Below are 15,574 nucleotides of genomic sequence, written 5' to 3' on the forward strand. Positions count from 1 at the left end.
CAAAAAATTAAAAAAAAAAAAAAAAAAATCAAGTCAGTTGTTCTGAAGCTCACTACAAAGTGCAATACTGGCACCTTTGCACAAAAATTTCTACTTTAAAAATTACAGCAGTTTTGTCTAATTATCTATGTGTTCCAGAACCTCTCAAGATATTAATTCCTACCATTTTCCATGAACATTACTGATCAGGCTGGATCAGATCAACTGCAGCCTTCCCCACTTCTGAACAGTGCCAGCAAGTCACTTTAAGCTCCTGCAGATTTTTTTAGTTCAATAAAAATTTAATAATCAGTACTTTTCTGTGAGAATTCACCTCTGCCTTTCCCTTAAAAAAAAGGAGGGGAGGGTGCAGAAAGGTGGTGTAGTGCTTAACATCAGGAACAAATGGCTACTGTCCTTGGAGAGAACTGAGCTTCTAAGGAGCCAAGAACCATATGACAACCTGAAACATGAAACTGTGTGAGTGGCTGCTTTTTCCTGATTATGTGAGGAGGAAGTACTTGTATACTAGAATGAGCGCTCCAGCATGACAGAGCTCTATAGAGACGGCTCTGACTGTCATTTAGAAGGGTGAATGCTACAGCACCCTTTTAATGTTCTTTCTCCAGGACACAATGGTATTTGTTTGAAGGGGTGAGGAAGAAGACTGACAAGCAATGAAAAGGATGGATCCATTGTGCAACAAGAAAAGTACTCACTGTGCTGTAAAGCAGCAGGTGCTGAGGATACTACAGGGTTTCCAGTAAAGGACATGATTAGGCCTTCTAGTGGCTATTACCAGAATCAGCAGTCTGTGGAGAGCTCTTTTCCAGAAAAAAATAGGATTCCCTAAAGTTTTCCTTGGTCTTCAGAAGGATTCTGTCTTGCATAAAACTGTTCACAGAAAGATGGCTGGGGTATGCAGTCCCACCAGATAAGAGTATGCAACAAAAGTAAATCCTGTTTGGTATATAATTATTTTCTAAATATTTACAAGACACATAAAAAAGGTGTTTCTAATAGAACCTGCAAATCACCATTTACTAAGCAATAAATCAATTAGCAAAATTCTTTGCAGAATCTGAAAATCTTGGCATGGCAATATTTTAGTCAAATTTGGGGAGGATCTGTAGCAATCTGCAATAAAATCCTGACAAAAACATAATTTCTAAGAAACTGATGTCACTACAGAGATAGCAATATTTCATAAAGGGAAAACAACCCTGAACATAAGGGAGAAAAATGTATCAGAATAAAGACATAAATATAAATCCTTGACTCAGAAGCTACACCAGGTCACATAATAACCATCTGTTGTATTTCTTGCTCATATAGGAGTCCATTTTCACAGCTCTGTAGATTTTCCAGGGTAAACTCTTCAGAATATGACTAACATGAAAAAACAGGCAAAAACTTTTTTCTTTTCCAAAGGAAGTATCTTGTCTCCAAATAATTTGTGGACTAAGCATTGGCTAAGGATGGCAGCAGAATCTTGGAGAGTGAGTGTATAAAGGAATATGGGCAACAGAAATGGGATGGGATTTATGCTTGCCTTTAAAAAAGCCTATATAAGATGAGCTTGGGGTTGATGAATGGTTTCTGCATATGTGACAGTTTAGGGACTGCTGATGGTAGCAACTCTTGGCAGGATGGTGATGGTGAAGTGACGCTGGGAGCCAGAGACAGTGTTGGAAAGCAACAAATGATGAGATCTGCTCTGCTCTGTATTTTTGGCTGAATGTACCAGTGAGTGCATGAGTCACACCCTTCACTTTGTAATTTTTGTCTGGTTGATTGATATGAGAACACCAAAGTATTTCACTGAAGATAGATCTCAAACTCAGATATTAAAAAGATTCAACATGAATGTTCATGATCTTTGTTATACAATGTTCACTGTCTTTGTTCTGGATTGCTTTGAATATCCATTTTGTCATTCAGTAAATGTTTCCTTTTGTGCTCAAAACAAACAGCCCTTCTCCATCATGGCTCAGAAAAGATGGCATTTAAAGGTAGAGTCATTAATTAGGTAATCTTAGACTGAATGTGTACATTACAGGAACATTTTACTTCTCAGCAGGGGTATTTCAGAGTGCTAAGCAAATTTTGTGAATTTTGAAATGGATGTTTGGGCAATACGTATTACCTCAAAACATTTATTGGTCGTTGGGTGCAATTATTACAATTCTGAACGATGTTAACATTGCAGAGTCAACCCTAGAAGCTAAATACAGATCTGGTTGGCGTAAAAGAGTAAGCATGGCAAAAGCAGGTTGAAAAACCCTAGAAGGAAGAATGTAGAGTAAAATTGGAAAATATGAGGAAGTTTGAACAGGGCACTCAGTCAAAGATGGAGAGAACAGACCTATTGCAATTTTACTCTGTAGCATTTGGCATGTGAGGCAGGGTCATGAACGTCTGTACTTCACTATGAAAGTAAATTAATAAATAATATCTATTTAAGATACAATAGCTGTTATTTACTACTCAGATTTTCTGCATAGGTAACAACAATTCTTCTCTGACTATTGGTTAAGATAATATTTTATTATGTTTCCCATTTCTCTATATTTGTTTGCTTGCCTAGACTTTAACAGCTGAGTAGAGATAAAGCATCATTAGTCTAGGGCATAACTGCCAACTGAAAAAGTAATTTTGCTGTAGGGCATGTGGGAAGGGCAAGAAAACACCTATCACTGAAGCACGATCTCAAGCCAAGACCATGTCAGGTGTAAACTATCCACCTCACACCCGCAACCAGTGTTCCCCCACCCCCCACACACACTACCAGGCCCCAGGCTCTGCTTAGATTTAGCCAACAGGCAGTGACCTTTCCCGTGTGCCGGAATTAGACTAGACGTAACTGCAGAATAATGCTGCTCTGTTACCCTGTGCTATTACTACTGTGGATTTAAAACTGATTCAGAAATTCTATTGCAGAACTTTCAAATCCAAAGTAAATAAATAAGCTTGAAATCAGACCTTAACATACCCAGCCAAGTTTCAGAAGTTGTATTTCTCTGTAACAAGCAGCATACATGTTGCAATCCACCAAGCCTGCAGAAGGGAAATCGCAGTGTTCATACTTGATAAAGAATGGGAATGATGTTTCCCTTACCATGATTTTTATGATTTCATACATGAAACGTGCCTGACTGCTGAAGACTGCTTTCCTATTCAACAGCATGACAGGCAGATACCATGTTTTCCATAGCACTGTACATTTAGTTTCTTGGGAGCAAACTTTCATCACTGTATAATTAGACAGTTATATTTAAGTGCACCTGCTGTGTCAGTGACTCTTCTCCGTGCCTTGACATATCAAACCTGAAATTAGCCTGTGCCTTCTAGATATGTCTGTAGTAAAGGGTGAGGAGATGCTTTTCTCTAGGGTCAAATCCTGCAGGCATTGCACCTAAAGCAGTGAACTTGCATTTAGATGCACTGACACAATAACACATCGACACAGTGCTTTATGGTCTTCAGCAGGGCATATACTGCATTCTCGTCTATGCCAGCCCAACTTTAATGACCATAGAAGGACAAAATGGTGATGAGTTCATATTGGCAAAGCAAATGGCTGCAAATGCTCCATTCGTAGGCATGCTCTCTTTACCTTTCAGTTTTCTCATCTGTAACAAGCCCCTCTGAAAACTTCTGAAAACCAGGTGGAAATTTTGAAAATTCTGCTCTTACTGTTACCAATACTGGGCGATTTTGAGGAATGGGAATAATGGTTTTAAAGTTGCACTGTCAAAACAAAAGGAACATACATGTCAGAGAATATGATAAGATTTGCTTTTTGCAAGTGTCAGCCCAACTTTGCTTAAATCCAGAAAAGTAAAACATTAAAAACAACCAACAACATCTCTGACATAACAACAAAAGTAGTAATGACAAATAGTGGGAACTTATATCAATGCTATAACTCTGCTGTTGAATCAGATGGCAAAACTTCACCTTGCATATTTACTCACTCAATCTTTTGGTTTAACATATTTAACTACATATGGCATTCCTGAATTACAGCATAAAGGTGGAAGTGATGAGAGCTCCTAATTCCTATTGACTTCCCAGTGGAATGGAAATGACACCTAGCACTTTCCAGGGTAAGAGTGCAGCATGATCTTATGCCTGCTTCTGTTCCTAGCTCTCCTGTAGCAGAATCTCCTTATGTGTATTCCAGATGGCTTCTGTTTAAAGTGCCATTCCTCCCAACCCCAACCGCTAATAAGCTTCCTATAGATTACAGTCTGGAGTCTGGGAATTTCTGCTTCAGTCTACAGCATGGAAGTCTGTAGGCACTTTAATCTGGGTATTTGTAGTTGCACTGTTATTACATTGAGCCACTTAAGGCTGCACTTTACCAAACAGAATCCTTGAAGATTAGAAGAGCCATCAATTCAACTAGGTGTATTTATTACCAGTGAGATGACTTAGATTTACCAGCAGCAAGTAGTTCACTACAAATGAAAGAAACATACCAAAAATATACAATGCAATTTTCATGTCCTATCTACTGCAAGAACTAGTCTCAAAATCAAGTACAAATGAAACCACCTGACTGTGTTGGCTCACTTTCAACATGCCAGTCTCACTGACTTTGCCAAAGCAATGTTCTGAGTCTCACACTGTGAACGACAGAATATATGACTCCAGTGGCCCATAAAAAGAAGCAGAGAAAATGTAAAGCTGGCAGACAATGTCATCTACCGGCAACAACTGTATGACTTGATAAATCTTTTCTGCTGTTTCTGCTCCAAAGGTACAGCTCTGAGATCAGAAATATTTGTAACTGCACACAGTTAAAATGTGCTCTTGTATATTTTATTTTCCTAATGAAAAAAATGGAGGGCTACTTTCACACCTGACATACAGGTATGACTCAACAGAAGTCAATAGAACTGTATCGCTTGCTGCAAGAACAAATTTGACCCAGAGTTCTCATTTCATTTTCACTTATCAAGAGAAACCTAGTGCTAAAATTAGCTTACAGTAGAAGTCACATGGTCACATGAATAAATCTCTTCCTGCTAGTTCTGTTAAGGCGCCTCTGGCTGTGAACCATAGCCATCTGTGGGCAATAATCCTGTCTATCTAATAAATATCAGGCAAAGTCATAAATTATGTGAGGCTGCACTGTACATTAGAATAAAGGAACAATGACAGATGGCAGAAAACCCATGAGGTCACTGCAGGAGTGAATAGAAGTGTGCAAAATGCAGTGAAGGAACTGCTGGGAAATGTAGGTACATACAGTCTTCAAAAATATTTTGCAAAGAGTAAATAAATTATAAGTAAGCTGCAAAGTATACAGGTAAAGAGCCATCCTGTCTGTGCTGCCATCTCACAGAAAAGGAAATGCACCTATATCTTTATGCCCAGAACACTATAAATATTAATTCTTTGCCCTACCTTGTGGGAAGTGGAGAGCACACAGTCTGAAAGAGGTTTTGGAGAGAAGCTGTGTTCAGAAATTATGCAATGCTCCATGTAGTTTCTCTACCTGGAAAGTGAAAGCAGCACAAAATGAAGCAGACTGATGATGTGGATGGAAAATGCCTATGTGGAACAGCTCTAAAATTCACCTGTCTTTTGGAGGAGGTGCTCTTCTGTGGTTCTTCCCAGGCACCACAGTAATCAAACTGGAATATGTGAAATCAGATTCTGAAACTATTAGAAAGTCAGATGACAGCTAATTAAACTGGCAAAGAACTTTAGATATTGGAACCTGACCTTCTTACCTTAAGTCTGTCTATAGCTTTAAAAATAGAAAACACCTTTGCATCTAAAATTAAATGGTTCTTTTGTAGTAAGCTAGCCTGATGCTTTCTTTAATCCGGTAATTTTACTTATGGACATCAGCCTAAGTGTATTCACATTGTCACTTCTGGATACTGTAGTTAAAGGTGCTGCTCAGAAATGGATAATTTCAAGCTCTAGAAGCCTTAGTAAAATACCGTCGTTACTTGGTACTAATAGAACTTAACCAAAAAAAGCAAGAACTCATTGTCATGGCCCTCTGCTTGTTTTTAAGCAGCTGCACTGTTTGTTTCAACAAGGCTCATGGACTGCCCAAGAAAACCCATTTTTTTTCCTACAAAACACTACAGTGGTTTTCAACTGAACAAATAAATTCTTTTGCCCTGCACATCTTGCACAATATGCATTAAAACATTTTGATTAATTCTCAGGTCTACTGCATATCATGGGGTCAAGGAAATGTGACAACTTCCGTCTTAACCAGATTTTCATCCACTTCTACCTCCTCTATTTATACAGTTTTCTTTGCCAGTCTTATGTTAGTAGAATTCTTCCTCAGTTAAGAACATGCAGGTAAGTCGGACTTAACCCATTCTTTTAAACACTTCTTTTTTTTTTTTTTCCACTTTAAGAGTGTATTTACTCAGTGTTAACCTCCAATCACTTGGGTTAAAGACTTCATCTTGTTTCATATACTGATTCTCAAAGAACACTGGCAAACACATCAATGGACATTTAATCTTGATGAACCCTTTATGTTCTTCTGTGACTATTATAGTCACTACCGTCAGATTTTGTACATCACTGACTTCCCATACTTTTTCCTAGAGAACACAGTCCCATTTACACTACCCGTAACACCAATCCAAAGCCACTGGAGACTTCATAGGCACTGTCTGAAGTGCAAATCCCAATATACTTCAACATGAATGTGTTTATCCCCTGGATTCATCAAGCTCTGAGTTGATCTTTATAAATCTGACAGTATTGCTTATGTGTAACAATGTTAAACACAAGACAATTTCTGCAGAATTTGGGTCTCATCTACACCACAGATTCGAATTACATGTGAAAATCCAGTGTCTGCTTTCCAATAGCACTTACAGTAGTATTGAAAAATATCTGATAATTGAAATCTTTCAGAATCCTTCTGGAAGACTGAAATATCAACAGTTACCAAGACTGAAGAATGCACTATTATTATTCCCCAAAAAAGAAAGAATACATGGGAGTTTTATCAGCCTTTAAGCAGTAAACAAAATGCACTAGAACATTCAAGCCAATTTCACTGGTTGGGAGAGTAATCACCACCCAGAAAATTAGGACAAAATTTTCTGACTGAACCGCAAATTAACTTCACTGCTTTACAGAGCTGAGCAATTACACTTTAGATCACACTTTACAAAATCTGAGACATTCATTAAAGGACAGGTGATGGTTTAATGCAGTTACAAATCTCCTCCTAGGGCACAGGGATCACGTGATATGTTTAAGTCATCTGGAGACTGTAAAGGGAAAAGTTGTACCCATCTGCCCCCTATTCACACCAGCCAGCAGGCAGAAGCCAGTCCAAAGTACACACAGATATATATTAAAAGACATGGTCATGGCTGCTGCTGTGTCCTCCTACTTCTGAGGGAAAAAAGGAGGCAAAAATTTTCCAAGCAAAGCTTTGGAAACTCCCAGAGTTGAGACTTTTACATTGAACAATGCATTAAGAATATCTGGGAGGGAAAATCCTGTGCTGGCAGATGGGAGGACTGGATGATCTACAATGGTCTGATCCATTTTTAAATTCTATCATCAGATTTGTCCTCAAGTACAAACCCTCTAGGAGTTTCTTGGGGGCGGTGCATCCCTCCACAACCCCTACTGCGGGCTCTGGCTTAAAAGCCACAATAGAGTCCTTAGAATCTAACAACAAGAGCTATTCTAGGCACTGGTTAGGAAAATGGGATTTAAAGGAAGTTTCTACTATTGTGCAAAATTAGGGCAAAAAATCTCCTTTCAGATAAGCAACAAAGTATATCAATTCCAACAGTTTGCTCTCCTGCTGTTGTATCCATCATAAAGAAAGACAGTCTTTCTGTGGTGAATAAAGGTGATCGTCTAATCAATTAAGATTTCATAGAAAATACGGAACAATTCAGCTGTCTGCCCCACCCTCTTCCCAGGTTGAAACAGGACCTTTCCACTTTACTCTGCATGTCACTTTTGTTAAAATGACAGGCACCTCACAGAAAACACCAAACATACATGTAGAGAGCGAAGAATTCCCATTTTGAGATCCACCATACAAGTGAAGGTTTCTGAGCTATGAATTTGATTACTCTATGCATTGGACAATTGCTTACATAGCATGATATATATCATTTTCATATACATAATTATTCCAATATTACATTCTGATCATGATTACACTTATTTTGATTAAAACAATATAAAGAAAAGGTGTTTGTGAAACCGATGTAAAGTGTGCATTGCACAGAAGTATTAGTAACACAGTTCACTGACCTCACTACCATCCATGACTGTTCGGTGATTCAGTTGAACATGGTCAATACCTCCACCAAGCACAATCTGGTTTGGGCTATCATGGTCTGTGGCAGAGTATTGTTTTTACAGTTGTTGAACACATGCCTTTCAGCTGAAGTCAGAAAGTTGATTCCCTTTAGCCGTAGTCATGTAATATGTTAGTCATTCATTTATCCGATTTAGCTTGAAGATAGTTTAGACTTCCAACTCCTCCACTGAAGGATAAAGAAACCTCAAATGTTCACATGTGCTAACAGTCTTAAGGCTAATGTCACTCCACAATGACATTAACTTCATGTCAGCATAGGTTTTATGCAGTGCCTTTAGTCTACAATGACAAGAACAATGCCAGAGCATAGCTACATTTTCTCTTTATCTGGAAATAAGTTAATGACTTGTGGTCCTTTCATGTTCAGAAAATATAAGTAGAGAGGCATAAAGAAATTAAATTTACAAGGTTAGCACTCAACTCACAATACTTGAAATGTTTTCTAACATATTTTCTCTGTTGCTAGTATTTGTTTATAAGGGTTTGGCTTAATAAACAAAAGAGAAAAGATGAAGAGAACAATAAATTAAACACAGCATTGAATGGTGCCTACATGAGATGCAGAGACAATGCATGGACAAAAAGAAGCAAAATATATCCCCTAAAAATATACTATAAGGTAAGACATTATAACATAGGTAACATTACACCTTACTTACCCAATCTATAAAAAAACTCCAGCATTTGCTTAATACAACAATTTTATTCCACTTACCTAGAGTTCATATTGTGATTCATAGAATCTGTTGTTCTACTCTGAGGTTATGCTGCCAATGCTTTTTTAATTATTGAACTTCCAACACACACTATTTTACCAAAATATTTCCCTTAAAAACCCCAAGCAATTAGTAAGTAAAGCAGGTGCTTTTGGAGAGTACTTGAAAATATAATTTATTTTACCTGACTTTTCCCCACTCTAGCATTTCCAGCCACAAAGATTGTGTCACAGCCAGCAGTGCTTCTAACTGTGAGAACTAAAAGTCACAAGATACTAAAATTAAAGATTACTAATAACGTGACACAAACACCTCTAAAGCATTAAAAACTGTAAAAACGAACTGGGTTTGTATTAAGGATTTTTTCCCTCCCAGAATTGTTCTGTAGATTTTCTTTCAGGGGAAGAGAAGGAATATGTACAAAGAAGGGTTGTCTCCTTCCCAGAGCTTTAAACTAAGCTACTTCAGAAAGAGCTGACTGACATATAGAAATGGAAATTCTCAAATGATTGCTTTATTTATCTAGACAAACTTGGACTAGTGCTGATACGACATTTTCAGATGTTTCTAACTTAGAGGATTATCATGAAGTGTACATGGTCCACTCAGAGCAGTTACTGCCCAACCCTGGTCTTTGCAGCAGTGCTCTTTTTATATAGATCACTTGGGATTTATCTAAGAGCTAAAAAGGAATCTAGATGTGTTCTAAACACATGGAAAGAAAAGCAGACCTTAAGTAACCTAATGTTTATATGTTCCTGACATAAGGCAGACATCTTAAAATATAGTACAGCCGTGCATGTTAATAGGACTCAGTATAGTAAACCTATGCAGCAGAGAGTTTCTGCAATTGTACTGCAAGATCTGACTGACGAGAACTGATGAAGACCCTATGGAGAACAGCTTGCCTCATACCTCAGTTGAATCAGAGGTCTCTGATCCTAGGTCAGATGAAAATCCATGAAAACAATCACTAAATGCATCACCATTTTTCTCAGGAAGTACCTGCAAAATGAAAAATAGCGTAGAGTTTCCATAACTGGCAGCATGAATAAGCAAGGAAGAATTGCAGACAGAAGAGTGAGCTGCATGCCTGGTGGGGAGCAGGCCCAATAAGCCTTTCAGATTTTAGAGTCATGAAACAGCTGTACAAAAGTAAAGAAATAGGTAGGGAAAACGGTCAAGAGGGCGAAGAGTATGAAAAACTAATAATGGCCTTACCATGCCACAAATTGCAATCTTATTCTCTCTCCCCATCTGGCAGCCTGTTACAAGAACATCAAATACCAGAACAATTCAAGCCTAGCATGACTTTGTTCTGGATTTCAGGCAATTTTTAAGAATTATGTAGCAAATGGAAAATCAGTTGGTCTAGTTACAGCAGCACTGGCTGCTGTTTTATTCATATTTGTAGCATGGGCCATCCCCTCTTCCAGGACTTCTGACACTCTTCCTCTGATTACTGTCCATCCCATTGAGAAGTTCAGGTAGCCAAGTCCAATTTGCCAACTACTCAGGATTCTCTGAGTCTGATATAAAGTAATCTGAAACATTAGCAACTCTGCTAATTATCTCAGTCATTGCAGTCACCATGTGAGACAAAACAGTGATGCCTGGGGAAAGCACAGAGACTAGCCAGCACTGTAGACAGACATGGTACAGAAAGACCACCCACCAAGTCACAGATGCTTTACTTATGTATTGATATATAATTCATGTGTCTTGGTGATCACTACAGTAATAAACAGACTTTTATGTGAGATATATGTAGGGAGCTTAACATGCTGGAATCAGTAGAGGGTTTTTATTTTACTGATGAATGGGCATTTGATGCCACTAGTACTGTTTCCCTGCAAAGGAAATGAATGCATCAAACCTTAGTTTGTAGGTGTTGCTATGAATTTCATTGCATCTGTGAGGAAGATAAGAGAAAGATAAGTATCAGTCCAATATAAAACTTGGTTATACTGAAATGAAATCCATAAATTGATGTGTACAGGAAAATGACTTGCAACCTACATCATAAAAAAAATAGAAAAGAAAAAAGAAGACAAAGATCAGCAGCTAATAGGAATCACAGTCGTTACACGGATTTTTTATTTTGTGAACAACATTGTCCTTTGAACTGTAAGCTTAGCATCCTTCTATTCCATCTGATAATATATAGCACTTGCATAAATCCTTAGAGCCTGTCGTGGTTGACATTAGGTAGCTTTAATTACAAATACACTGCCAATTTGAAGAGAATTAAGAAGTGCAGAAAAATAAGGTTTTTTAACTTCCCTTGCAGTTATTTCAAATGTTTTCTATGTTTGTCAATCCTTTTCTGTACCTGTCAGCCTTTCTCTTCAGATTTGTATTATAAATAAAACTCTGTATAAGCACACATTTGTGCTACAATAAGAAAATTCTGAAATTACAAAGGTATAGAAAAAGAAAAATTAAGGCTTTAATGTCATGTAACTTCAGAACTCAGACCTGGCATTCGTTAAAAACTAATTGCAAATTCACTATAAGCAGCATATGCTTCATGAACTTTTCTTGAGGAAAGATGGTACAGACTGTAATTAAGGATAATTAATGTGTCAGATGCTGATAGCCTTAATCAGAAGCTTAATCTTTTGACCACTCTTTTTATCAACAGGTACTTTATAGGCCTGGCCTGAAGAATTCATTGTCTAGACCAACATGGCATAAACCAACAAAGTATCACATCTTCAGGGGCAAAAACCCATTACAGAGTTAAATAGTGACCAGACTACAGTATGTTTTTTGTTTTATTAGGCATTTGGGTCCAAATCCAGCATGACATTTTAAGACTGTGATTATGGTTCCATTGAAATCAACGCGTTCACAGCATGTGCATAAAGTTTGGTATGCTTCCATGGTTTTTTGAATATAGCTAGACTGTTAAAAAAAAAAAAACAACAACAACAACAAAAAAAAAACCAGAAAACAACAAAAGTATAATGCTGTTAGAGATTTTGGCAATTTGTTTCAAGACTACCAGGCCAAGCTGCTGAAAAAGTTAAGACAATACCATGTGGATTTCTAAAATGAAGCTTTCTAAACTGTCGCCATTATCTAGATTGAAGTACAACCAAGCAAATAAACAATGTAAGTAGATAAATCACTTCTAAAATTTTCTGTGAAAATGTTATTTTTCCATCACAATTCCTGTTAAGAATATTCCATCAAGTCAATTATAGTGCAGTGGCAGAATAGTCTGGTGACTTTGATGATGTAGTGAATTACCTGCTGAAAAGTCAAGCATGACTAAAGTAGGTGTAATGAGGTCCATCATGTTGAAGGAGGTGGTCTTCAGCCTCCCTTACAAAGGCCAGCTCTGTCAGTCTCACTAGTCCTTCCTTACTGGACCCTATAGGAGAAGCAAAGCCGTATTTGCTAATTTACTTTGGATTAATGACTTGGGACTGCAGGCAAGAGAAGATAAAAGGCAATTTAGAGTAATTCTAATTGTTACAGTAGAAATCAAACTCAGTTAATGAAAAAAGAAAGCTCAGTGTTGGCATGAAAATGTTATATTATTATGTAATATTCCATTTCACAATTGTGCAAGTGCATACAAGCATGTATTTCTGTGTATATGTACAAATATATCTATACATATGCTATAATCCATTTAAGAGAAAGGAGGAGAAAACCCTGCAGTACCTTTTCTTACTGTAACAGCTAATAAAGGCATTAGCCAGATGTTGAAACTCATAGGCATCAAACAACAGTGATCATTATAGTCTTCAATCACCCCATTTAGAATTTACAATAAGCTAAGCAGAAAACCATTATTTCCACCTTCAATATAAAGTTTTCCACAGGCTGCAAACAGAGTTCTGAAATGGGCTGATGCACCATCTGTTCTAACTTCAGAACCCTTTTCCGTGAAACTTCCAGCAAGGGGAACAAGCTATTGATGAGACCCAAGAATATGAGGACATCATTATTTAGTATCATAGTAAGATTAAAATCCCTTGAGGGCTCTCATCAAAACCTAGATTAAAAAGAAACAAAGAAAGAGAGAAAAGACTGACATTATGATAACAAGCCATAATATAAGGCATAAAATTAACAAACATTATGAATTAATCATACTTAGACAATTACAATCCATATGGCTAGTTAAACTCAATCTGCTACCTGTAGTGACATAGTCTGGATACTGTATATTCAATGCCAGTGCATTTCTCCCAGGATGTAATTACTTAATTTTGTGAATGAGAAAATGATGTGTAAAAGCCAATGTTTCCATGGATTCAATGCCCCAAGTCAGATAAAATGCATGAATGCTTATCAAATCTCATGACACTTTTTAACCCTGTTTCATTGCACTCATATTACCTTTAGGTATGTAGAAACAGTAAATTCACATTCACGCTCACTACTAAGGTTGATATAAGAAACAAACGGGGTTCAAAGTTTAGTTTTTCTACGAACAGGACTCTTAAGATTTAGATGTCAATGAATGGCATAAGACTGATGAAATAAGTAAATCTTCCGAAGTTTTTTCATCACTTGTAGCATACACATTTGGATCCTGAGAATAATCACTTTCTTCTTTCCATTCTACCCACATTCAGGCAGGAGATTTCAGTCTCTCAAAGTACTTGGCATTGAGACTCTGCTTCAGTCTCCTCCTTTATCACATATAACACATCATATCTGGTGACATTATACATTATAAAATTCAGGCTGTTGAGACCTCCTGAAAAAGAAAAGACCAAGCCAGCTTTCTAATATTTTAGTCCTGTGTGGACTCTGTAAGGAATTCCAAGATAATGATTGGTCCTTCCCCATCTCAGTCTTGAGGTCCAATCTGTTCTTTTAGAACATCTGGAAGATTCTCCTAAAACAGTTTACATTCAGCACAAAAGCAAATCAGCTGGACAACATAACAATATAGTTCATCACTCTGCTTGTACCCTGAACAGACCTGAATTAAAGAAACATGAACGTTTAAAGTAATAATATATATACATAAAAGAAAGGGAGTAGTTACATGGAAAAAGATCAATAGATCTCAGATCTACCTCCAGCTTTCTTCCATCTAGTTCTTCAGACAGGCTGCTAGAATGAGGAAAGACAGTATTCTAACACACCTATCAGAGGGGTTTTGGAGGGAGGACAGGACATCAGCTTTTACTTACCTCAGAGTGACTTTCCACAATGGTGACAGGACATAAGAGATTGATGGTAGATGACATTCCTGGTCATTTGTTGTGGTTTTAACACTGAACATCCATGAGCTACATGGGTTTACTCTCCTTGGCACTCAAGTAAAACGTTAAATGATTATTACAAATAGGTAAGACTGGTAAACCACACAATGAACAACAAAAAAAAATGAAACATTTTATGAAATAGTGAGAATTTAGAACAGCTATGACAGAGACATGCTCATAGGTCCAGAAATTATCATCTAGTCTTCCCTAATTAAATATCCACAAGGTAATATCAAAACCCAACACAGCTCTATAAGCTCCATGTTTACTTTAGTCATTTTATGAACACAATCACAACGAAGACATTTAATTACTTTGAGACCCTGGTCATAGAAATTCAAGTTACTTTGCAACTATAAGTGAAAGTGCAAAAGAAATATGTAATGACTTTTGAAATAAACCAACATTTGTTATCCCCAGCATTTTATTACTTTATATCTTAAGACTGAAGCAATCAGATGCAAAATAGGTTATACACAAAGCCTTTCCAGTTTGGGGGGGGCTTTTTGTTTGTTTGTTTTGTTGTTGTTTTTTGGTTTGGTTTGGTTTTTTTTCCCAGTGGACAGGTACAAAGAAATGGAACATTTTCACTTTCCCATTATCTGACTGTGGGGCATTACTTAGAAAATATGTGCTTTTCTTTGAGTCCATGATCTCATTTATATTCATTATTTCTGACTAGTGGCACCTACTACATTATGCAATTCCAGAGAGGACGTTTGGTTTCCTTCATAGACAGTATGATATGCCCTGAATATATTTAAAAGTTACATTGTGCTGTCATGAATAAACTAATCCCCGATATAGCACAGGTGGCTTCAGAACACAAATGGAGCCTTCTCACTGGCCAAGAGCAAAGTCTTGGCCCTGATGACTAAATGCTTCCCTTATTCAGTAATGTATATTTCATTAAAGAAACCAAAGTGCACTCTAGTCAGTCTAGTGTGATTATTAATGCACATTTTGCATGGTTACAATCATTCGGCTTTCAGCCACATGCTTTATAATACCTTGTGAGAAGTGTTATGCTCACCATGAAATCCTGTGCTTGTCATGTCTTATTGCTTAATTAAAATAATGTAATCAAAAACCTCACAGAACAAATGTTGACTGAAAAAATTATGCTAATCTTATATGTATCTACTATTCACATATTAGTTTGAGCAGAATAAGTTGACTAATGTGTTAATAAAATGAAACATACCCAACTATCTTGTCAAATGCTATTTTTATCTCAGCATTTACATACATTTGTCATGAAAGGGGTACCTTCTAAGTAAAAGGAATAAACACTG

General features: G+C 37.1%; 1 long non-coding RNA gene across 1 annotated transcript; it reads right to left on the minus strand.

The window, feature by feature from the left end:
* Positions 1-2,970: 2,970 nt before the first annotated feature.
* On the minus strand, positions 2,971-5,470 carry LOC122154945. Its single transcript, XR_006167057.1, has 3 exons — positions 5,395-5,470; positions 3,596-3,729; positions 2,971-3,036 (listed from the first exon to the last, which is right to left on the minus strand). It is a non-coding gene; the product is annotated as an uncharacterized LOC122154945 (long non-coding RNA).
* Positions 5,471-15,574: the final 10,104 nt, after the last annotated feature.

This window comes from Tyto alba, unplaced genomic scaffold, assembly GCF_018691265.1.
Source record: "Tyto alba isolate M040663 unplaced genomic scaffold, T.alba_DEE_v4.0 Super-Scaffold_7, whole genome shotgun sequence".
NCBI classification, from domain to species: Eukaryota; Metazoa; Chordata; class Aves; order Strigiformes; family Tytonidae; genus Tyto; species Tyto alba.